The sequence below is a fragment of the Ascaphus truei genome, unplaced genomic scaffold (genome assembly GCF_040206685.1).
Source record: "Ascaphus truei isolate aAscTru1 unplaced genomic scaffold, aAscTru1.hap1 HAP1_SCAFFOLD_699, whole genome shotgun sequence".
Classification (NCBI taxonomy): Eukaryota; Metazoa; Chordata; class Amphibia; order Anura; family Ascaphidae; genus Ascaphus; species Ascaphus truei.
The window spans coordinates 123,642-148,590 of NW_027457033.1; the positions used below are offsets into that span (position 1 = coordinate 123,642).

Here is a 24,949-nt window from a genome sequence, read left to right on the forward strand (position 1 = left end):
GACATTACACGGCAGAGTATTGATCGGGGAGGGATGTGATTGGTCAGGATATTACACAGGCAGAGTATTGATCGGGGAGGGATGTGATTGGTCAGGATATTACACGGCAGAGTATTGATCGGGGAGGGATGTGATTGGTCAGGATATTACACGGCAGAGTACTGATCGGGGAGGGATGTGATTGGTCAGGATATTACACGGCAGAGTACTGATCGGGGAGGGATGTGATTGGTCAGGATATTACACGGCATAGTATTGATCGGGGAGGGATGTGATTGGTCAGGATATTACACAGGCAGAGTATTGATCGGGGAGGGATGTGATTGGTCAGGATATTACACGGCAGAGTATTGATCGGGGATGGATGTGATTGGTCAGGATATTACACAGGCAGAGTATTGATCGGGGAGGGATGTGATTGGTCAGGATATTACACGGCAGAGTATTGATCGGGGAGGGATGTGATTGGTCAGGATATTACACGGCAGAGTATTGATCGGGGAGGGATGTGATTGGTCAGGATATTACACGGCAGAGTATTGATCGGGGAGGGATGTGATTGGTCAGGATATTACACGGCAGAGTATTGATCGGGGAGGGATGTGATTGGTCAGGATATTACACGGCAGAGTATTGATCGGGGAGGGATGTGATTGGTCAGGATATTACACGGCAGAGTATTGATCGGGGAGGGATGTGATTGGTCAGGATATTACACGGCAGAGTATTGATCGGGGAGGGATGTGATTGGTCAGGATATTACACGGCAGAGTATTGATCGGGGAGGGATGTGATTGGTCAGGATATTACACGGCAGAGTATTGATCGGGGAGGGATGTGATTGGTCAGGGTATTACACGGCAGAGTATTGATCGGGGAGGGATGTGATTGGTCAGGATATTACACGGCAGAGTATTGATCGGGGAGGGATGTGATTGGTCAGGATATTACACAGGCAGAGTATTGATCGGGGAGGGATGTGATTGGTCAGGATATTACACAGGCAGAGTATTGATCGGGGAGGGATGTGATTGGTCAGGATATTACACGGCAGAGTATTGATCGGGGAGGGATGTGATTGGTCAGGATATTACACGGCAGAGTATTGATCGGGGAGGGATGTGATTGGTCAGGATATTACACGGGAGAGTATTGATCGGGGAGGGATGTGATTGGTCAGGATATTACACGGCAGAGTATTGATCGGGGAGGGATGTGATTGGTCAGGATATTACATGGCAGAGTATTGATCGGGGAGGGATGTGATTGGTCAGGATATTACACGGCAGAGTATTGATCGGGGAGGGATGTGATTGGTCAGGATATTACACAGGCAGAGTATTGATCGGGGAGGGATGTGATTGGTCAGGATATTACACAGGCAGAGTATTAATCGGGGAGGGATGTGATTGGTCAGGATATTACACGGCAGAGTATTGATCGGGGAGGGATGTGATTGGTCAGGATATTACACGGCAGAGTATTGATCGGGGAGGGATGTGATTGGTCAGGATATTACACAGGCAGAGTATTGATCGGGGAGGGATGTGATTGGTCAGGACATTACACGGCAGAGTATTGATCGGGGAGGGATGTGATTGGTCAGGGTATTACACAGGCAGAGTATTGATCGGGGAGGGATGTGATTGGTCAGGATATTACACGGCAGAGTATTGATCGGGGAGGGATGTGATTGGTCAGGATATTACATGGCAGAGTATTGATCGGGGAGGGATGTGATTGGTCAGGATATTACACGGCAGAGTATTGATCGGGGAGGGATGTGATTGATCAGGATATTACACAGGCAGAGTATTGATCGGGGAGGGATGTGATTGGTCAGGACATTACACAGGCAGAGTATTGATCAGGGAGGGATGTGATTGGTCAGGATATTACACGGCAGAGTATTGATCGGGGAGGGATGTGATTGGTCAGGATATTACACGGCAGAGTATTGATCGGGGAGGGATGGGATTGGTCAGGATATTACACGGCAGAGTATTGATCAGGGAGGGATGTGATTGGTCAGGGTATTACACGGCAGAGTATTGATCGGGGAGAGATGTGATTGGTCAGGATATTACACGGCAGAGTATTGATCGGGGAGGGATGTGATTGGTCAGGGTAATACACAGGCAGAGTATTGATCGGGGAGGGATGTGATTGGTCAGGCTATTACACGGCAGAGTATTGATCGGGGAGGGATGTGATTGGTCAGGATATTACACGGCAGAGTATTGATCGGGGAGGGATTTGATTGGTCAGGATATTACACGGCAGAGTATTGATCGGGGAGGGATGTGATTGGTCAGGGTATTACACAGGCAGAGTATTGATCGGGGAGGGATGTGATTGGTCAGAATATTACACGGCAGAGTATTGATCGGGGAGGGATGTGATTGGTCAGGATATTACACGGCAGAGTATTGATCAGGGAGGGATGTGATTGGTCAGGATATTACACGGCAGAGTATTGATCGGGGAGGGATGTGATTGGTCAGGATATTACACGGCAGAGTATTGATCGGGGAGGGATGTGATTGGTCAGGATATTACACAGGCAGAGTATTGATCGGGGAGGGATGTGATTGGTCAGGATATTACACGGCAGAGTATTGATCGGGGAGGGATGTGATTGGTCAGGATATTACACGGCAGAGTATTGATCGGGGAGGGATGTGATTGGTCAGGATATTACACAGGCAGAGTATTGACCGGGGAGGGATGTGATTGGTCAGGATATTACACGGCAGAGTATTGATCGGGGAGAGATGTGATTGGTCAGGATATTACACAGGCAGAGTATTGATCGGGGAGGGATGTGATTGGTCAGGATATTACACGGCAGAGTATTGATCGGGGAGGGATGTGATTGGTCAGGATATTACACGGCAGAGTATTGATCGGGGAGGGATGTGATTGGTCAGGATATTACACAGGCAGAGTATTGATCGGGGAGGGATGTGATTGGTCAGGGTAATACACAGGCAGAGTATTGATCGGGGATGGATGTGATTGGTCAGGATATTACACAGGCAGAGTATTGATCGGGGAGGGATGTGATTGGTCAGGGTAATACACAGGCAGAGTATTGATCGGGGAGGGATGTGATTGGTCAGGGTAATACACAGGCAGAGTATTGATCGGGGAGGGATGTGATTGGTCAGGATATTACACAGGCAGAGTATTGATCGGGGAGGGATGTGATTGGTCAGGGTAATACACAGGCAGAGTATTGATCGGGGAGGGATGTGATTGGTCAGGATATTACACAGGCAGAGTATTGATCGGGGAGGGATGTGATTGGTCAGGATATTACACGGCAGAGTATTGATCGGGGAGGGATGTGATTGGTCAGGATATTACACAGGCAGAGTATTGATCGGGGAGGGATGTGATTGGTCAGGATATTACACAGGCAGAGTATTGATCGGGGAGAGATGTGATTGGTCAGGATATTACACAGCAGAGTATTGATCGGGGAGAGATTTGATTGGTCAGGATATTACACAGCAGAGTATTGATCGGGGAGGGATGTGATTGGTCAGGATATTACACAGGCAGAGTATTGATCGGGGAGGGATGTGATTGGTCAGGGTATTACACGGCAGAGTATTGATCGGGGAGGGATGTGATTGGTCAGGATATTACACAGGCAGAGTATTGATCGGGGAGGGATGTGATTGGTCAGGATATTACACAGGCAGAGTATTGATCGGGGAGGGATGTGATTGGTCAGGGTATTACACGGCAGAGTATTGATCGGGGAGGGATGTGATTGGTCAGGATATTACACGGCAGAGTATTGATCGGGGAGGGATGTGATTGGTCAGGACATTACACAGGCAGAGTATTGATCGGGGAGGGATGTGATTGGTCAGGATATTACACAGGCAGAGTATTGATCGGGGAGGGATGTGATTGGTCTGGATATTACACGGCAGAGTATTGATCGGGGAGGGATGTGATTGGTCAGGATATTACACAGGCAGAGTATTGATCGGGGAGAGATGTGATTGGTCAGGATATTACACGGCAGAGTATTGATCAGGGAGGGATGTGATTGGTCAGGACATTACACGGCAGAGTATTGATCGGGGAGGGATGTGATTGGTTAGGATATTACACGGCAGAGTATTGATCGGGGAGGGATGTGATTGGTCAGGACATTACACAGGCAGAGTATTGATCGGGGAGGGATGTGATTGGTCAGGATATTACACGGCAGAGTATTGATCGGGGAGGGATGTGATTGGTCAGGAAATTACACAGGCAGAGTATTGATCGGGGAGGGATGTGATTGGTCAGGATATTACACGGCAGAGTATTGATCGGGGAGGGATGTGATTGGTCAGGATATTACACAGGCAGAGTATTGATCGGGGAGGGATGTGATTGGTCAGGATATTACACGGCAGAGTATTGATCGGGGAGGGATGTGATTGGTCAGGATATTACACGGCAGAGTATTGATCGGGGAGGGATGTGATTGGTCAGGATATTACACGGCAGAGTATTGATCGGGGAGGGATGTGATTGGTCAGGATATTACACGGCAGAGTATTGATCGGGGAGGGATGTGATTGGTCAGGATATTACACGGCAGAGTATTGATCGGGGAGGGATGTGATTGGTCAGGATATTACACAGGCAGAGTATTGATCGGGGAGGGATGTGATTGGTCAGGATATTACACGGCAGAGTATTGATCGGGGAGGGATGTGATTGGTCAGGATATTACACGGCAGAGTATTGATCGGGGAGGGATGTGATTGGTCAGGATATTACACAGGCAGAGTATTGATCGGGGAGGGATGTGATTGGTCAGGATATTACACGGCAGAGTATTGATCAGGGAGGGATGTGATTGGTCAGGATATTACACAGGCAGAGTATTGATCGGGGAGGGATGTGATTGGTCAGGATATTACACAGGCAGAGTATTGATCGGGGAGGGATGTGATTGGTCAGGATATTACACGGCAGAGTATTGATCGGGGAGGGATGTGATTGGTTAGGATATTACACAGGCAGAGTATTGATCGGGGAGGGATGTGATTGGTCAGGGTATTACACAGGCAGAGTATTGATCGGGGAGGGATGTGATTGGTCAGGATATTACACGGCAGAGTATTGATCGGGGAGGGATGTGATTGGTCAGGATATTACACGGCAGAGTATTGATCGGGGAGGGATGTGATTGGTCAGGATATTACACGGCAGAATATTGATCGGGGAGGGATGTGATTGATCAGGATATTACACGGGAGAGTATTGATCGGGGAGGGATGTGATTGGTCAGGGTATTACACAGGCAGAGTATTGATCGGGGAGGGATGTGATTGGTCAGGACATTACACGGCAGAGTATTGATCGGGGAGGGATGTGATTGGTCAGGGTATTACACAGGCAGAGTATTGATCGGGGAGGGATGTGATTGGTCAGGATATTACACGGCAGAGTATTGATCGGGGAGGGATGTGATTGGTCAGGACATTACACAGGCAGAGTATTGATCGGGGAGGGATGTGATTGGTCAGGATATTACACGGCAGAGTATTGATCGGGGAGGGATGTGATTGGTCAGGATATTACACGGCAGAGTATTGATCGGGGAGGGATGTGATTGATCAGGATATTACACGGGAGAGTATTGATCGGGGAGGGATGTGATTGGTCAGGGTATTACACAGGCAGAGTATTGATCGGGGAGGGATGTGATTGGTCAGGATATTACACGGCAGAGTATTGATCGGGGAGGGATGTGATTGGTCAGGGTATTACACAGGCAGAGTATTGATCGGGGAGGGATGTGATTGGTCAGGATATTACACGGCAGAGTATTGATCGGGGAGGGATGTGATTGGTCAGGACATTACACGGCAGAGTATTGATCAGGGAGGGATGTGATTGGTCAGGATATTACACAGGCAGAGTATTGATCGGGGAGGGATGTGATTGGTCAGGATATTACACAGGCAGAGTATTGATCGGGGAGGGATGTGATTGGTCAGGATATTACACAGGCAGAGTATTGATCGGGGAGGGATGTGATTGGTCAGGACATTACACGGCAGAGTATTGATCGGGGAGGGATGTGATTGGTCAGGATATTACACGGCAGAGTATTGATCGGGGAGAGATGTGATTGGTCAGGGTATTACACAGGCAGAGTATTGATCGGGGAGGGATGTGATTGGTCAGGATATTACACGGCAGAGTATTGATCGGGGAGGGATGTGATTGGTCAGGATATTACACGGCAGAGTATTGATCGGGGAGGGATGTGATTGGTCAGGATATTACACGGCAGAGTATTGATCGGGGAGGGATGTGATTGGTCAGGATATTACACGGCAGAGTATTGATCGGGGAGGGATGTGATTGGTCAGGACATTACACGGCAGAGTATTGATCAGGGAGGGATGTGATTGGTCAGGATATTACACGGCAGAGTATTGATCGGGGAGGGATGTGATTGGTCAGGATATTACACGGCAGAGTATTGATCAGGGAGGGATGTGATTGGTCAGGATATTACACGGCAGAGTATTGATCAGGGAGGGATGTGATTGGTCAGGACATTACACAGGCAGAGTATTGATCGGGGAGGGATGTGATTGGTCAGGATATTACACAGGCAGAGTATTGATCGGGGAGGGATGTGATTGGTCAGGGTATTACACAGGCAGAGTATTGATCGGGGAGGGATGTGATTGGTCAGGATATTACACGGCAGAGTATTGATCGGGGAGGGATGTGATTGGTCAGGATATTACACGGCAGAGTATTGATCGGGGAGGGATGTGATTGGTCAGGATATTACACGGCAGAGTATTGATCGGGGAGGGATGTGATTGGTCAGGATATTACACGGCAGAGTATTGATCGGGGAGGGATGTGATTGGTCAGGATATTACACGGCAGAGTATTGATCGGGGAGGGATGTGATTGGTCAGGATATTACACGGCAGAGTATTTATCGGGGAGGGATGTGATTGGTCAGGATATTACACGGCAGAGTATTGATCGGGAAGGGATGTGATTGGTCAGGATATTACACGGCAGAGTATTGATCGGGGAGGGATGTGATTGGTCAGAATATTACACAGGCAGAGTATTGATCGGGGAGGGATGTGATTGGTCAGGATATTACACGGCAGAGTATTGATCGGGGAGGGATGTGATTGGTCAGGATATTACACGGCAGAGTATTGATCGGGGAGGGATGTGATTGGTCAGGATATTACACAGGCAGAGTATTGATCGGGTAGGGATGTGATTGGTCAGGATATTACACGGCAGAGTATTGATCGGGGAGGGATGTGATTGGTCAGGATATTACACAGGCAGAGTATTGATCGGGGAGGGATGTGATTGGTCAGGATATTACACAGGCAGAGTATTGATCGGGGAGGGATGTGATTGGTCAGGATATTACACAGGCAGAGTATTGATCGGGGAGGGATGTGATTGGTCAGAATATTACACGGCAGAGTATTGATCGGGGAGGGATGTGATTGGTCAGGATATTACACGGCAGAGTATTGATCGGGGAGAGATGTGATTGGTCAGGATATTACACAGGCAGAGTATTGATCGGGGAGGGATGTGATTGGTCAGGGTATTTCACGGCAGAGTATTGATCGGGGAGGGATGTGATTGGTCAGGATATTACACGGCAGAGTATTGATCGGGGAGGGATGTGATTGGTCAGGATATTACACAGGCAGAGTATTGATCGGGGAGGGATGTGATTGGTCAGGACATTACACGGCAGAGTATTGATCGGGGAGGGATGTGATTGGTCAGGATATTACACGGCAGAGTATTGATCAGGGAGGGATGTGATTGGTCAGGATATTACACGGCAGAGTATTGATCGGGGAGGGATGTGATTGGTCAGGATATTACACGGCAGAGTATTGATCAGGGAGGGATGTGATTGGTCAGGATATTACACGGCAGAGTATTGATCGGGGAGGGATGTGATTGGTCAGGATATTACACAGGCAGAGTATTGTTCGGGAGGGATGTGATTGGTCAGGATATTACACAGGCAGAGTATTGATCGGGGAGGGATGTGATTGGTCAGGATATTACACGGCAGAGTATTGATCGGGGAGAGATGTGATTGGTCAGGACATTACACGGCAGAGTATTGATCGGGAGGGATGTGATTGGTCAGGACATTACACAGGCAGAGTATTGATCGGGGAGGGATGTGATTGGTCAGGATATTACACGGCAGAGTATTGATCGGGGAGGGATGTGATTGGTCAGGATATTACACAGCAGAGTATTGATCGGGGAGAGATGCGATTGGTCAGGATATTACACGGCAGAGTATTGATCGGGGAGGGATGTGATTGGTCAGGATATTACACAGGCAGAGTATTGATCGGGGAGGGATGTGATTGGTCAGGATATTACACGGCAGAGTATTGATCGGGGAGGGATGTGATTGGTCAGGATATTACACAGGCAGAGTATTGATCGGGGAGGGATGTGATTGGTCAGGATATTACACGGCAGAGTATTGATCGGGGAGGGATGTGATTGGTCAGGATATTACACAGGCAGAGTATTGATCGGGGAGGGATGTGATTGGTCAGGATATTACACGGCAGAGTATTGATCGGGGAGGGATGTGATTGGTCAGGATATTACACAGGCAGAGTATTGATCGGGGAGGGATGTGATTGGTCAGGATATTACACGGCAGAGTATTGATCGGGGAGGGATGTGATTGGTCAGGATATTACACGGCAGAGTATTGATCGGGGAGGGATGTGATTGGTCAGGATATTACACGGCAGAGTATTGATCGGGGAGGGATGTGATTGGTCAGGATATTACACAGCAGAGTATTGATCGGGGAGGGATGTGATTGGTCAGGATATTACACAGGCAGAGTATTGATCGGGGAGAGATGTGATTGGTTAGGATATTACACAGGCAGAGTATTGATCGGGGAGAGATGTGATTGGTTAGGATATTACACAGGCAGAGTATTGATCGGGGAGGGATGTGATTGGTCAGGATATTACACAGGCAGAGTATTGATCGGGGAGAGATGTGATTGGTCAGGATATTACACAGGCAGAGTATTGATCGGGGAGAGATGTGATTGGTCAGGATATTACACGGCAGAGTATTGATCGGGGAGGGATGTGATTGGTTAGGATATTACACAGGCAGAGTATTGATCGGGGAGAGATGTGATTGGTCAGGATATTACACGGCAGAGTATTGATCGGGGAGGGATGTGATTGGTTAGGATATTACACAGGCAGAGTATTGATCGGGGAGGGATGTGATTGGTCAGGATATTACACGGCAGAGTATTGATCGGGGAGGGATGTGATTGGTCAGGATATTACACGGCAGAGTATTGATCGGGGAGGGATGTGATTGGTCAGGATATTACACAGGCAGAGTATTGATCGGGGAGGGATGTGATTGGTCAGGATATTACACGGCAGAGTATTGATCGGGGAGAGATGTGATTGGTCAGGATATTACACAGGCAGAGTATTGATCGGGGAGGGATGTGATTGGTCAGGATATTACACAGGCAGAGTATTGATCGGGGAGGGATGTGATTGGTTAGGATATTACACAGGCAGAGTATTGATCGGGGAGAGATGTGATTGGTCAGGATATTACACAGGCAGAGTATTGATCGGGGAGGGATGTGATTGGTTAGGATATTACACAGGCAGAGTATTGATCGGGGAGAGATGTGATTGGTCAGGATATTACACAGCAGAGTATTGATCGGGGAGGGATGTGATTGGTCAGGATATTACACGGCAGAGTATTGATCGGGGAGGGATGTGATTGGTCAGGATATTACACAGGCAGAGTATTGATCGGGGAGGGATGTGATTGGTCAGGATATTACACGGCAGAGTATTGATCGGGGAGGGATGTGATTGGTCAGGATATTACACGGCAGAGTATTGATCGGGGAGGGATGTGATTGGTCAGGATATTACACGGCAGAGTATTGATCGAGGAGGGATGTGATTGGTCAGGATATTACACGGCAGAGTATTGATCGGGGAGGGATGTGATTGGTCAGGATATTACACAGGCAGAGTATTGATCGGGGAGGGATGTGATTGGTCAGGATATTACACGGCAGAGTATTGATCGGGGAGGGATGTGATTGGTCAGGATATTACACAGCAGAGTATTGATCGGGGAGGGATGTGATTGGTCAGGATATTACATGGCAGAGTATTGATCGGGGAGGGATGTGATTGGTCAGGATATTACACGGCAGAGTATTGATCGGGGAGGGATGTGATTGGTCAGGATATTTCACGGCAGAGTATTGATCGGGGAGGGATGTGATTGGTCAGGATATTACACGGCAGAGTATTGATCGGGGAGGGATGTGATTGGTCAGGATATTACACAGGCAGAGTATTGATCGGGGAGGGATGTGATTGGTCAGGATATTACACGGCAGAGTATTGATCGGGGAGGGATGTGATTGGTCAGGATATTACACGGCAGAGTATTGATCGGGGAGGGATGTGATTGGTCAGGATATTACACGGCAGAGTATTGATCGGGGAGAGATGTGATTGGTCAGGATATTACACGGCAGAGTATTGATCGGGGAGGGATGTGATTGGTCAGGATATTACACGGCAGAGTATTGATCGGGGAGGGATGTGATTGGTTAGGATATTACACAGGCAGAGTATTGATCGGGGAGGGATGTGATTGGTCAGGATATTTCACGGCAGAGTATTGATCGGGGAGGGATGTGATTGGTCAGGATATTACACGGCAGAGTATTGATCGGGGAGGGATGTGATTGGTCAGGATATTACACAGGCAGAGTATTGATCGGGGAGGGATGTGATTGGTCAGGATATTACACAGGCAGAGTATTGATCGGGGAGGGATGTGATTGGTCAGGATATTACACGGCAGAGTATTGATCGGGGAGGGATGTGATTGGTCAGGATATTACACGGCAGAGTATTGATCGGGGAGGGATGTGATTGGTCAGGATATTACACGGCAGAGTATTGATCGGGGAGAGATGTGATTGGTCAGGATATTACACGGCAGAGTATTGATCGGGGAGGGATGTGATTGGTCAGGATATTACACGGCAGAGTATTGATCGGGGAGGGATGTGATTGGTCAGGATATTACACGGCAGAGTATTGATCGGGGAGGGATGTGATTGGTCAGGATATTACACAGGCAGAGTATTGATCAGGGAGGGATGTGATTGGTCAGGGTATTACACAGGCCGAGTATTGATCGGGGAGGGATGTGATTGGTCAGGATATTACACGGCAGAGTATTGATCGGGGAGGGATGTGATTGGTCAGGATATTACACAGGCAGAGTATTGATCAGGGAGGGATGTGATTGGTCAGGGTATTACACAGGCAGAGTATTGATCGGGGAGGGATGTGATTGGTCAGGATATTACACGGCAGAGTATTGATCGGGGAGGGATGTGATTGGTTAGGATATTACACAGGCAGAGTATTGATCGGGGAGGGATGTGATTGGTCAGGATATTTCACGGCAGAGTATTGATCGGGGAGGGATGTGATTGGTCAGGATATTACACGGCAGAGTATTGATCGGGGAGGGATGTGATTGGTCAGGATATTACACGGCAGAGTATTGATCGGGGAGGGATGTGATTGGTCAGGATATTACACAGGCAGAGTATTGATCGGGGAGGGATGTGATTGGTCAGGATATTACACGGCAGAGTATTGATCGGGGAGGGATGTGATTGGTCAGGATATTACACGGCAGAGTATTGATCGGGGAGGGATGTGATTGGTCAGGATATTACACGGCAGAGTATTGATCGGGGAGAGATGTGATTGGTCAGGATATTACACGGCAGAGTATTGATCGGGGAGGGATGTGATTGGTCAGGATATTACACGGCAGAGTATTGATCGGGGAGGGATGTGATTGGTTAGGATATTACACAGGCAGAGTATTGATCGGGGAGGGATGTGATTGGTCAGGATATTTCACGGCAGAGTATTGATCGGGGAGGGATGTGATTGGTCAGGATATTACACGGCAGAGTATTGATCGGGGAGGGATGTGATTGGTCAGGATATTACACAGGCAGAGTATTGATCGGGGAGGGATGTGATTGGTCAGGATATTACACAGGCAGAGTATTGATCGGGGAGGGATGTGATTGGTCAGGATATTACACGGCAGAGTATTGATCGGGGAGGGATGTGATTGGTCAGGATATTACACGGCAGAGTATTGATCGGGGAGGGATGTGATTGGTCAGGATATTACACGGCAGAGTATTGATCGGGGAGAGATGTGATTGGTCAGGATATTACACGGCAGAGTATTGATCGGGGAGGGATGTGATTGGTCAGGATATTACACGGCAGAGTATTGATCGGGGAGGGATGTGATTGGTCAGGATATTACACGGCAGAGTATTGATCGGGGAGGGATGTGATTGGTCAGGATATTACACAGGCAGAGTATTGATCAGGGAGGGATGTGATTGGTCAGGGTATTACACAGGCAGAGTATTGATCGGGGAGGGATGTGATTGGTCAGGATATTACACGGCAGAGTATTGATCGGGGAGGGATGTGATTGGTCAGGATATTACACAGGCAGAGTATTGATCAGGGAGGGATGTGATTGGTCAGGGTATTACACAGGCAGAGTATTGATCGGGGAGGGATGTGATTGGTCAGGATATTACACAGGCAGAGTATTGATCGGGGAGGGATGTGATTGGTCAGGATATTACACGGCAGAGTATTGATCGGGGAGGGATGTGATTGGTCAGGATATTACACGGCAGAGTATTGATCGGGGAGGGATGTGATTGGTCAGGATATTACACGGCAGAGTATTGATCGGGGAGGGATGTGATTGGTCAGGATATTACACAGCAGAGTATTGATCGGGGAGGGATGTGATTGGTCAGGATATTACACAGGCAGAGTATTGATCGGGGAGAGATGTGATTGGTTAGGATATTACACAGGCAGAGTATTGATCGGGGAGAGATGTGATTGGTTAGGATATTACACAGGCAGAGTATTGATCGGGGAGGGATGTGATTGGTCAGGATATTACACAGGCAGAGTATTGATCGGGGAGAGATGTGATTGGTCAGGATATTACACAGGCAGAGTATTGATCGGGGAGAGATGTGATTGGTCAGGATATTACACGGCAGAGTATTGATCGGGGAGGGATGTGATTGGTTAGGATATTACACAGGCAGAGTATTGATCGGGGAGAGATGTGATTGGTCAGGATATTACACGGCAGAGTATTGATCGGGGAGGGATGTGATTGGTTAGGATATTACACAGGCAGAGTATTGATCGGGGAGGGATGTGATTGGTCAGGATATTACACGGCAGAGTATTGATCGGGGAGGGATGTGATTGGTCAGGATATTACACGGCAGAGTATTGATCGGGGAGAGATGTGATTGGTCAGGATATTACACAGGCAGAGTATTGATCGGGGAGGGATGTGATTGGTCAGGGTATTTCACGGCAGAGTATTGATCGGGGAGGGATGTGATTGGTCAGGATATTACACGGCAGAGTATTGATCGGGGAGGGATGTGATTGGTCAGGATATTACACAGGCAGAGTATTGATCGGGGAGGGATGTGATTGGTCAGGACATTACACGGCAGAGTATTGATCGGGGAGGGATGTGATTGGTCAGGATATTACACGGCAGAGTATTGATCAGGGAGGGATGTGATTGGTCAGGATATTACACGGCAGAGTATTGATCGGGGAGGGATGTGATTGGTCAGGATATTACACGGCAGAGTATTGATCAGGGAGGGATGTGATTGGTCAGGATATTACACGGCAGAGTATTGATCGGGGAGGGATGTGATTGGTCAGGATATTACACAGGCAGAGTATTGTTCGGGAGGGATGTGATTGGTCAGGATATTACACAGGCAGAGTATTGATCGGGGAGGGATGTGATTGGTCAGGATATTACACGGCAGAGTATTGATCGGGGAGAGATGTGATTGGTCAGGACATTACACGGCAGAGTATTGATCGGGAGGGATGTGATTGGTCAGGACATTACACAGGCAGAGTATTGATCGGGGAGGGATGTGATTGGTCAGGATATTACACGGCAGAGTATTGATCGGGGAGGGATGTGATTGGTCAGGATATTACACAGCAGAGTATTGATCGGGGAGAGATGCGATTGGTCAGGATATTACACGGCAGAGTATTGATCGGGGAGGGATGTGATTGGTCAGGATATTACACAGGCAGAGTATTGATCGGGGAGGGATGTGATTGGTCAGGATATTACACGGCAGAGTATTGATCGGGGAGGGATGTGATTGGTCAGGATATTACACAGGCAGAGTATTGATCGGGGAGGGATGTGATTGGTCAGGATATTACACGGCAGAGTATTGATCGGGGAGGGATGTGATTGGTCAGGATATTACACAGGCAGAGTATTGATCGGGGAGGGATGTGATTGGTCAGGATATTACACGGCAGAGTATTGATCGGGGAGGGATGTGATTGGTCAGGATATTACACAGGCAGAGTATTGATCGGGGAGGGATGTGATTGGTCAGGATATTACACGGCAGAGTATTGATCGGGGAGGGATGTGATTGGTCAGGATATTACACGGCAGAGTATTGATCGGGGAGGGATGTGATTGGTCAGGATATTACACGGCAGAGTATTGATCGGGGAGGGATGTGATTGGTCAGGATATTACACAGCAGAGTATTGATCGGGGAGGGATGTGATTGGTCAGGATATTACACAGGCAGAGTATTGATCGGGGAGAGATGTGATTGGTTAGGATATTACACAGGCAGAGTATTGATCGGGGAGAGATGTGATTGGTTAGGATATTACACAGGCAGAGTATTGATCGGGGAGGGATGTGATTGGTCAGGATATTACACAGGCAGAGTATTGATCGGGGAGAGATGTGATTGGTCAGGATATTACACAGGCAGAGTATTGATCGGGGAGAGATGTGATTGGTCAGGATATTACACGGCAGAGTATTGATCGGGGAGGGATGTGATTGGTTAGGATATTACACAGGCAGAGTATTGATCGGGGAGAGATGTGATTGGTCAGGATATTACACGGCAGAGTATTGATCGGGGAGGGATGTGATTGGTTAGGATATTACACAGGCAGAGTATTGATCGGGGAGGGATGTGATTGGTCAGGATATTACACGGCAGAGTATTGATCGGGGAGGGATGTGATTGGTCAGGATATTACACGGCAGAGTATTGATCGGGGAGGGATGTGATTGGTCAGGATATTACACAGGCAGAGTATTGATCGGGGAGGGATGTGATTGGTCAGGATATTACACGGCAGAGTATTGATCGGGGAGAGATGTGATTGGTCAGGATATTACACAGGCAGAGTATTGATCGGGGAGGGATGTGATTGGTCAGGATATTACACAGGCAGAGTATTGATCGGGGAGGGATGTGATTGGTTAGGATATTACACAGGCAGAGTATTGATCGGGGAGAGATGTGATTGGTCAGGATATTACACAGGCAGAGTATTGATCGGGGAGGGATGTGATTGGTTAGGATATTACACAGGCAGAGTATTGATCGGGGAGAGATGTGATTGGTCAGGATATTACACAGCAGAGTATTGATCGGGGAGGGATGTGATTGGTCAGGATATTACACGGCAGAGTATTGATCGGGGAGGGATGTGATTGGTCAGGATATTACACAGGCAGAGTATTGATCGGGGAGGGATGTGATTGGTCAGGATATTACACGGCAGAGTATTGATCGGGGAGGGATGTGATTGGTCAGGATATTACACGGCAGAGTATTGATCGGGGAGGGATGTGATTGGTCAGGATATTACACGGCAGAGTATTGATCGAGGAGGGATGTGATTGGTCAGGATATTACACGGCAGAGTATTGATCGGGGAGGGATGTGATTGGTCAGGATATTACACAGGCAGAGTATTGATCGGGGAGGGATGTGATTGGTCAGGATATTACACGGCAGAGTATTGATCGGGGAGGGATGTGATTGGTCAGGATATTACACAGCAGAGTATTGATCGGGGAGGGATGTGATTGGTCAGGATATTACATGGCAGAGTATTGATCGGGGAGGGATGTGATTGGTCAGGATATTACACGGCAGAGTATTGATCGGGGAGGGATGTGATTGGTCAGGATATTTCACGGCAGAGTATTGATCGGGGAGGGATGTGATTGGTCAGGATATTACACGGCAGAGTATTGATCGGGGAGGGATGTGATTGGTCAGGATATTACACAGGCAGAGTATTGATCGGGGAGGGATGTGATTGGTCAGGATATTACACGGCAGAGTATTGATCGGGGAGGGATGTGATTGGTCAGGATATTACACGGCAGAGTATTGATCGGGGAGGGATGTGATTGGTCAGGATATTACACGGCAGAGTATTGATCGGGGAGAGATGTGATTGGTCAGGATATTACACGGCAGAGTATTGATCGGGGAGGGATGTGATTGGTCAGGATATTACACGGCAGAGTATTGATCGGGGAGGGATGTGATTGGTTAGGATATTACACAGGCAGAGTATTGATCGGGGAGGGATGTGATTGGTCAGGATATTTCACGGCAGAGTATTGATCGGGGAGGGATGTGATTGGTCAGGATATTACACGGCAGAGTATTGATCGGGGAGGGATGTGATTGGTCAGGATATTACACAGGCAGAGTATTGATCGGGGAGGGATGTGATTGGTCAGGATATTACACAGGCAGAGTATTGATCGGGGAGGGATGTGATTGGTCAGGATATTACACGGCAGAGTATTGATCGGGGAGGGATGTGATTGGTCAGGATATTACACGGCAGAGTATTGATCGGGGAGGGATGTGATTGGTCAGGATATTACACGGCAGAGTATTGATCGGGGAGAGATGTGATTGGTCAGGATATTACACGGCAGAGTATTGATCGGGGAGGGATGTGATTGGTCAGGATATTACACGGCAGAGTATTGATCGGGGAGGGATGTGATTGGTCAGGATATTACACGGCAGAGTATTGATCGGGGAGGGATGTGATTGGTCAGGATATTACACAGGCAGAGTATTGATCAGGGAGGGATGTGATTGGTCAGGGTATTACACAGGCCGAGTATTGATCGGGGAGGGATGTGATTGGTCAGGATATTACACGGCAGAGTATTGATCGGGGAGGGATGTGATTGGTCAGGATATTACACAGGCAGAGTATTGATCAGGGAGGGATGTGATTGGTCAGGGTATTACACAGGCAGAGTATTGATCGGGGAGGGATGTGATTGGTCAGGATATTACACGGCAGAGTATTGATCGGGGAGGGATGTGATTGGTTAGGATATTACACAGGCAGAGTATTGATCGGGGAGGGATGTGATTGGTCAGGATATTTCACGGCAGAGTATTGATCGGGGAGGGATGTGATTGGTCAGGATATTACACGGCAGAGTATTGATCGGGGAGGGATGTGATTGGTCAGGATATTACACGGCAGAGTATTGATCGGGGAGGGATGTGATTGGTCAGGATATTACACAGGCAGAGTATTGATCGGGGAGGGATGTGATTGGTCAGGATATTACACGGCAGAGTATTGATCGGGGAGGGATGTGATTGGTCAGGATATTACACGGCAGAGTATTGATCGGGGAGGGATGTGATTGGTCAGGATATTACACGGCAGAGTATTGATCGGGGAGAGATGTGATTGGTCAGGATATTACACGGCAGAGTATTGATCGGGGAGGGATGTGATTGGTCAGGATATTACACGGCAGAGTATTGATCGGGGAGGGATGTGATTGGTTAGGATATTACACAGGCAGAGTATTGATCGGGGAGGGATGTGATTGGTCAGGATATTTCACGGCAGAGTATTGATCGGGGAGGGATGTGATTGGTCAGGATATTACACGGCAGAGTATTGATCGGGGAGGGATGTGATTGGTCAGGATATTACACAGGCAGAGTATTGATCGGGGAGGGATGTGATTGGTCAGGATATTACACAGGCAGAGTATTGATCGGGGAGGGATGTGATTGGTCAGGATATTACACGGCAGAGTATTGATCGGGGAGGGATGTGATTGGTCAGGATATTACACGGCAGAGTATTGATCGGGGAGGGATGTGATTGGTCAGGATATTACACGGCAGAGTATTGATCGGGGAGAGATGTGATTGGTCAGGATATTACACGGCAGAGTATTGATCGGGGAGGGATGTGATTGGTCAGGATATTACACGGCAGAGTATTGATCGGGGAGGGATGTGATTGGTCAGGATATTACACGGCAGAGTATTGATCGGGGAGGGATGTGATTGGTCAGGATATTACACAGGCAGAGTATTGATCAGGGAGGGATGTGATTGGTCAGGGTATTACACAGGCAGAGTATTGATCGGGGAGGGATGTGATTGGTCAGGATATTACACGGCAGAGTATTGATCGGGGAGGGATGTGATTGGTCAGGATATTACACAGGCAGAGTATTGATCAGGGAGGGATGTGATTGGTCAGGGTATTACACAGGCAGAGTATTGATCGGGGAGGGATGTGATTGGTCAGGATATTACACAGGCAGAGTATTGATCGGGGAGGGATGTGATTGGTCAGGATATTACACAGGCAGAGTATTGATCGGGGAGGGATGTGATTGGTCAGGATATTACACGGCAGAGTATTGATCGGGGAGGGATGTGATTGGTCAGGATATTACACGGCAGAGTATTGATCGGGGAGGGATGTGATTGGTCAGGATATTACACGGCAGAGTATTGATCGGGGAGGGATGTGATTGGTCAGGATATTACACGGCAGAGTATTGATCGGGGAGGGATGTGATTGGTCAGGATATTACACAGCAGAGTATTGATCGGGGAGGGATGTGATTGGTCAGGATATTACACAGGCAGAGTATTGATCGGGGAGAGATGTGATTGGTTAGGATATTACACAGGCAGAGTATTGATCGGGGAGAGATGTGATTGGTTAGGATATTACACAGGCAGAGTATTGATCGGGGAGGGATGTGATTGGTCAGGATATTACACAGGCAGAGTATTGATCGGGGAGAGATGTGATTGGTCAGGATATTACACAGGCAGAGTATTGATCGGGGAGAGATGTGATTGGTCAGGATATTACACGGCAGAGTATTGATCGGGGAGGGATGTGATTGGTTAGGATATTACACAGGCAGAGTATTGATCGGGGAGAGATGTGATTGGTCAGGATATTACACGGCAGAGTATTGATCGGGGAGGGATGTGATTGGTTAGGATATTACACAGGCAGAGTATTGATCGGGGAGGGATGTGATTGGTCAGGATATTACACGGCAGAGTATTGATCGGGGAGGGATGTGATTGGTCAGGATATTACACGGCAGAGTATTGATCGGGGAGGGATGTGATTGGTCAGGATATTACACGGCAGAGTATTGATCGGGGAGGGATGTGATTGGTCAGGATATTACACGGCAGAGTATTGATCGGGGAGAGATGTGATTGGTCAGGATATTACACAGGCAGAGTATTGATCGGGGAGGGATGTGATTGGTCAGGATATTACACAGGCAGAGTATTGATCGGGGAGGGATGTGATTGGTTAGGATATTACACAGGCAGAGTATTGATCGGGGAGAGATGTGATTGGTCAGGATATTACACAGGCAGAGTATTGATCGGGGAGGGATGTGATTGGTTAGGATATTACACAGGCAGAGTATTGATCGGGGAGAGATGTGATTGGTCAGGATATTACACAGCAGAGTATTGATCGGGGAGGGATGTGATTGGTCAGGATATTACACGGCAGAGTATTGATCGGGGAGGGATGTGATTGGTCAGGATATTACACAGGCAGAGTATTGATCGGGGAGGGATGTGATTGGTCAGGATATTACACGGCAGAGTATTGATCGGGGAGGGATGTGATTGGTCAGGATATTACACGGCAGAGTATTGATCGGGGAGGGATGTGATTGGTCAGGATATTACACGGCAGAGTATTGATCGAGGAGGGATGTGATTGGTCAGGATATTACACGGCAGAGTATTGATCGGGGAGGGATGTGATTGGTCAGGATATTACACAGGCAGAGTATTGATCGGGGAGGGATGTGATTGGTCAGGATATTACACGGCAGAGTATTGATCGGGGAGGGATGTGATTGGTCAGGATATTACACAGCAGAGTATTGATCGGGGAGGGATGTGATTGGTCAGGATATTACATGGCAGAGTATTGATCGGGGAGGGATGTGATTGGTCAGGATATTACACGGCAGAGTATTGATCGGGGAGGGATGTGATTGGTCAGGATATTTCACGGCAGAGTATTGATCGGGGAGGGATGTGATTGGTCAGGATATTACACGGCAGAGTATTGATCGGGGAGGGATGTGATTGGTCAGGATATTACACGGCAGAGTATTGATCGGGGAGGGATGTGATTGGTCAGGATATTACACGGCAGAGTATTGATCGGGGAGAGATGTGATTGGTCAGGATATTACACGGCAGAGTATTGATCGGGGAGGGATGTGATTGGTCAGGATATTACACGGCAGAGTATTGATCGGGGAGGGATGTGATTGGTTAGGATATTACACAGGCAGAGTATTGATCGGGGAGGGATGTGATTGGTCAGGATATTTCACGGCAGAGTATTGATCGGGGAGGGATGTGATTGGTCAGGATATTACACGGCAGAGTATTGATCGGGGAGGGATGTGATTGGTCAGGATATTACACAGGCAGAGTATTGATCGGGGAGGGATGTGATTGGTCAGGATATTACACAGGCAGAGTATTGATCGGGGAGGGATGTGATTGGTCAGGATATTACACGGCAGAGTATTGATCGGGGAGGGATGTGATTGGTCAGGATATTACACGGCAGAGTATTGATCGGGGAGGGATGTGATTGGTCAGGATATTACACGGCAGAGTATTGATCGGGGAGGGATGTGATTGGTCAGGATATTACACGGCAGAGTATTGATCGGGGAGGGATGTGATTGGTCAGGATATTACACGGCAGAGTATTGATCGGGGAGGGATGTGATTGGTCAGGATATTACACAGGCAGAGTATTGATCAGGGAGGGATGTGATTGGTCAGGGTATTACACAGGCAGAGTATTGATCGGGGAGGGATGTGATTGGTCAGGATATTACACGGCAGAGTATTGATCGGGGAGGGATGTGATTGGTCAGGATATTACACAGGCAGAGTATTGATCAGGGAGGGATGTGATTGGTCAGGGTATTACACAGGCAGAGTATTGATCGGGGAGGGATGTGATTGGTCAGGATATTACACAGGCAGAGTATTGATCGGGGAGGGATGTGATTGGTCAGGATATTACACAGGCAGAGTATTGATCGGGGAGGGATGTGATTGCTATTACTGGAAGGATTTTGCTTCCTGCGGATCGATAGAGGTTTATGCTGCAATGATCTCATGCAGTCTCCACAAAGAACTGATACTCACGCCCGCTGTCAGTCAGGTTATCACCCGGCTACTGTATATACACACGTGTCTCTGTATATAAGCTACTCATGTATATACATACACGCGTGTCTCTGTATATAAGCTGCTCATGTATATACATACACGCGTGTCTCTGTATATAAGCTGCTCATGTATATACATACACGCGTGTCTCTGTATATAAGCTGCTCATGTATATACATACACGCGTGTCTCTGTATATAAGTTGCTCATGTATATACATACACGCGTGTCTCTGTATATAAGTTGCTCATGTATATACATACACGCGTGTCTCTGTATATAAGCTGCTCATGTATATACATACACGCGTGTCTCTGTATATAAGCTGCTCATGTATATACATACACGCGTGTCTCTGTATATAAGTTGCTCATGTATATACATACACACGTGTCTCTGTATATAAGTTGCTCATGTATACACATGCACACGTATCTCTGTATGTAAGCTGCTCCTGTACATATACAAACGTACCTCTGTATATAAGCTACTCCTGTATATACACACACGTATCGCTGTATGTAAGCTGCTCCTGTACATATACAAACGTACCTCTGCATATAAGCTGCTCCTGTATATACAAACGTACCTCTGTATATAAGCTACTCCTGTGTATACACACACGTACCTCTGTATATAAGCTGCTCCTGTATATACACACGTACCTCTGTATATAAGCTACTCCTGTGTATACACACACGTACCTCTGCATATTAGCTGCTCCTGTATATACACACACGTACCTCTGCATATAAGCTTCTCCTGTACATATACAAACGTACCTCTGTATATAAGCTACTCCTGTATATACACACATACCTCTGTATATAAGCTGCTCCTGTATATACACACGTACCTCTGTATATAAGCTGCTCCTGTATATACACACACGTACCTCTGCATATAAGCTTCTCCTGTACATATACAAACGTACCTCTGTATATAAGATACTCCTGTATATACACACGTACCTCTGTATATAAGCTGCTCCTGTATATACACACACGTACCTCTGCATATTAGCTTCTCCTGTACATATACAAACGTACATATACAAATGTACCTCTGTATATAAGCTACTCCTGTATATACACACACGTACTTCTGTATATAAGCTACTCCTGTACATAAACACGTACCTCTGTATATAAGCTACTCCTGTACATACACACGTACCTCTGTCTATAAGCTGCTCCTGTATATACACACGTACCTCAGTATATAAGCTGCTCCTGTATATACACACACGTACCTCTGTATATAAGCTGCTCCTGTATATACACACGTACCTCTGTATATAAGCTGCTCCTGTATATACACACACGTACCTCTGTATATAAGCTGCTCCTGTATACACACACGTACCTCTGTATATAAGCTGCTCCTGTACATACACACACGTACCTCTGTATATAAGCTGCTCCTGTACATACACACACGTACCTCTGTATATAAGCTGCTCCTGTATACACACACGTACCTCTGTATATAAGCTGCTCCTGTACATACACACGTACCTCTGTATATAAGCTGCTCCTGTATATACACACACGTACCTCTGTATATAAGCTGCTCCTGTACATACACACACGTACCTCTGTATATAAGTTGCTCCTGTATACACACACGTACCTCTGTATATAAGCTGCTCCTGTACATACACACACGTACCTCTGTATATAAGCTGCTCCTGTACATACACACACGTACCTCTGTATATAAGCTGCTCCTGTATACACACACGTACCTCTGTATATAAGCTGCTCCTGTACATACACACGTACCTCTGTATATAAGCTGCTCCTGTATATACACACACGTACCTCTGTTTATAAGCTGCTCCTGTACATACACACACGTACCTCTGTATATAAGCTGCTCCTGTATATACACACACGTACCTCTGTTTATAAGCTGCTCCTGTACATACACACACGTACCTCTGTATATAAGCTGCTCCTGTACATACACACGTACCTCTGTATATAAGCTGCTCCTGTATACACACACGTACCTCTGTATATAAGCTGCTCCTCTATATACATACACGTACCTCTGTATATAAGCTGCTCCTGTATATACACACGTACCTCTGTATATAAGCTGCTCCTGTATATACACACGTACCTCTGTATATAAGCTGCTCCTCTATATACACACACGTACCTCTGTATATAAGCTGCTCCTGTATATACACACGTACCTCTGTATATAAGCTGCTCCTGTATATACACACGTACCTCTGTATATAAGCTGCTCCTGTATACACACACGTACCTCTGTATATAAGATGCTCCTGTATACACACACGTACCTCTGTATATAAGCTGTTAAACCCCAGCGACTCCCTGTGCCAGAGACTGAGGATCTCAGCTGAAGGAGAAAGGGAGGAGGGGGGGAGCAGGATGGAGCAGGAGGGGAGGGGAGGGAGAAAGAGGAAAGAGGTGGGCGAGGGGAGGAGAGGGAGAATGAGGGAAGAGGTGGGCGAGGGGAGGGGAGGGAGAAAGAGGAAAGAGGTGGGCGAGGGGAGGAGAGGGAGAATGAGGGAAGAGGTGGGCGAGGGGAGGAGAGAGAGAATGAGGGAAGAGGTGGGCGAGGGGAGGAGAGAGAATGAGGGGAGAGAGGTGGGCGATGGGAGGAGAGAGAGAATGAGGGAAGAGGTGGGCGAGGGGAGGAGAGAGAGAATGAGGGAAGAGGTGGGCGAAGGGAGGAGAGAGAATGAGGGAAGAGGTGGGCGAGGGGAGGTGAGAGAACGAGGGAAGAGGTGGGCGAGGGGAGGAGAGAGAATGAGGGAAGAGGTGGGTGAGAGGATGAGAGAGAATGAGGGAAGAGGTGGGTGAGGGGAGGAGAGAGAATGAGGAAAGAGGTGGGTGAGGGGAGGAGAGAGAATGAGGGAAGAGGTGGGCGAGGGGAGGAGAGAGAGAATGAGGGAAGAGGTGGGCGAGGGGAGGAGAGAGAATGAGGGAAGAGGTGGGCGAGGGGAGGAGAGAGAGAATGAGGGAAGAGGTGGGCGAGGGGAGGAGAGAGAAAATGAGGGAAGAGGTGGGCGAGGGGAGGAGAGAGAATGAGGGAAGAGGTGGGCGAGGGGAGGAGAGAGAATGAGGGAAGAGGTGCGCGAGGGGAGGAGAGAGAATGAGGGAAGAGGTGGGCGAGGGGAGGAGAGAGAATGAGGGAAGAGGTGGGCGAGGGGGGGAGAGAGAACGAGGGAAGAGGTGGGCGAGGGGAGGAGAGAGAACGAGGGAAGAGGTGGGCGAGGGGAGGAGAGAACGAGGAAGGAGGCGGGCGAGGGGAGGAGAGAGAATGAGGGAAGAGGTGGGCGAGGGGAGGAGAGAA

The 24,949-nt window shown here is 47.9% G+C and overlaps 1 protein-coding gene across 1 annotated transcript in view; it reads right to left on the bottom strand.

Moving 5' to 3' along the window:
- Positions 1-24,522, bottom strand: part of LOC142485991 (uncharacterized) — a 70,802-nt gene extending 46,280 nt beyond the window's left edge. Inside the window, exon 1 of the mRNA XM_075584652.1 lies at positions 23,931-24,522. The gene's annotated coding sequence lies outside the window, so the exon portion shown is untranslated. The remainder of the gene's footprint in view (positions 1-23,930) is intronic.
- Between the last annotated feature and the right edge of the window lie 427 nt (positions 24,523-24,949).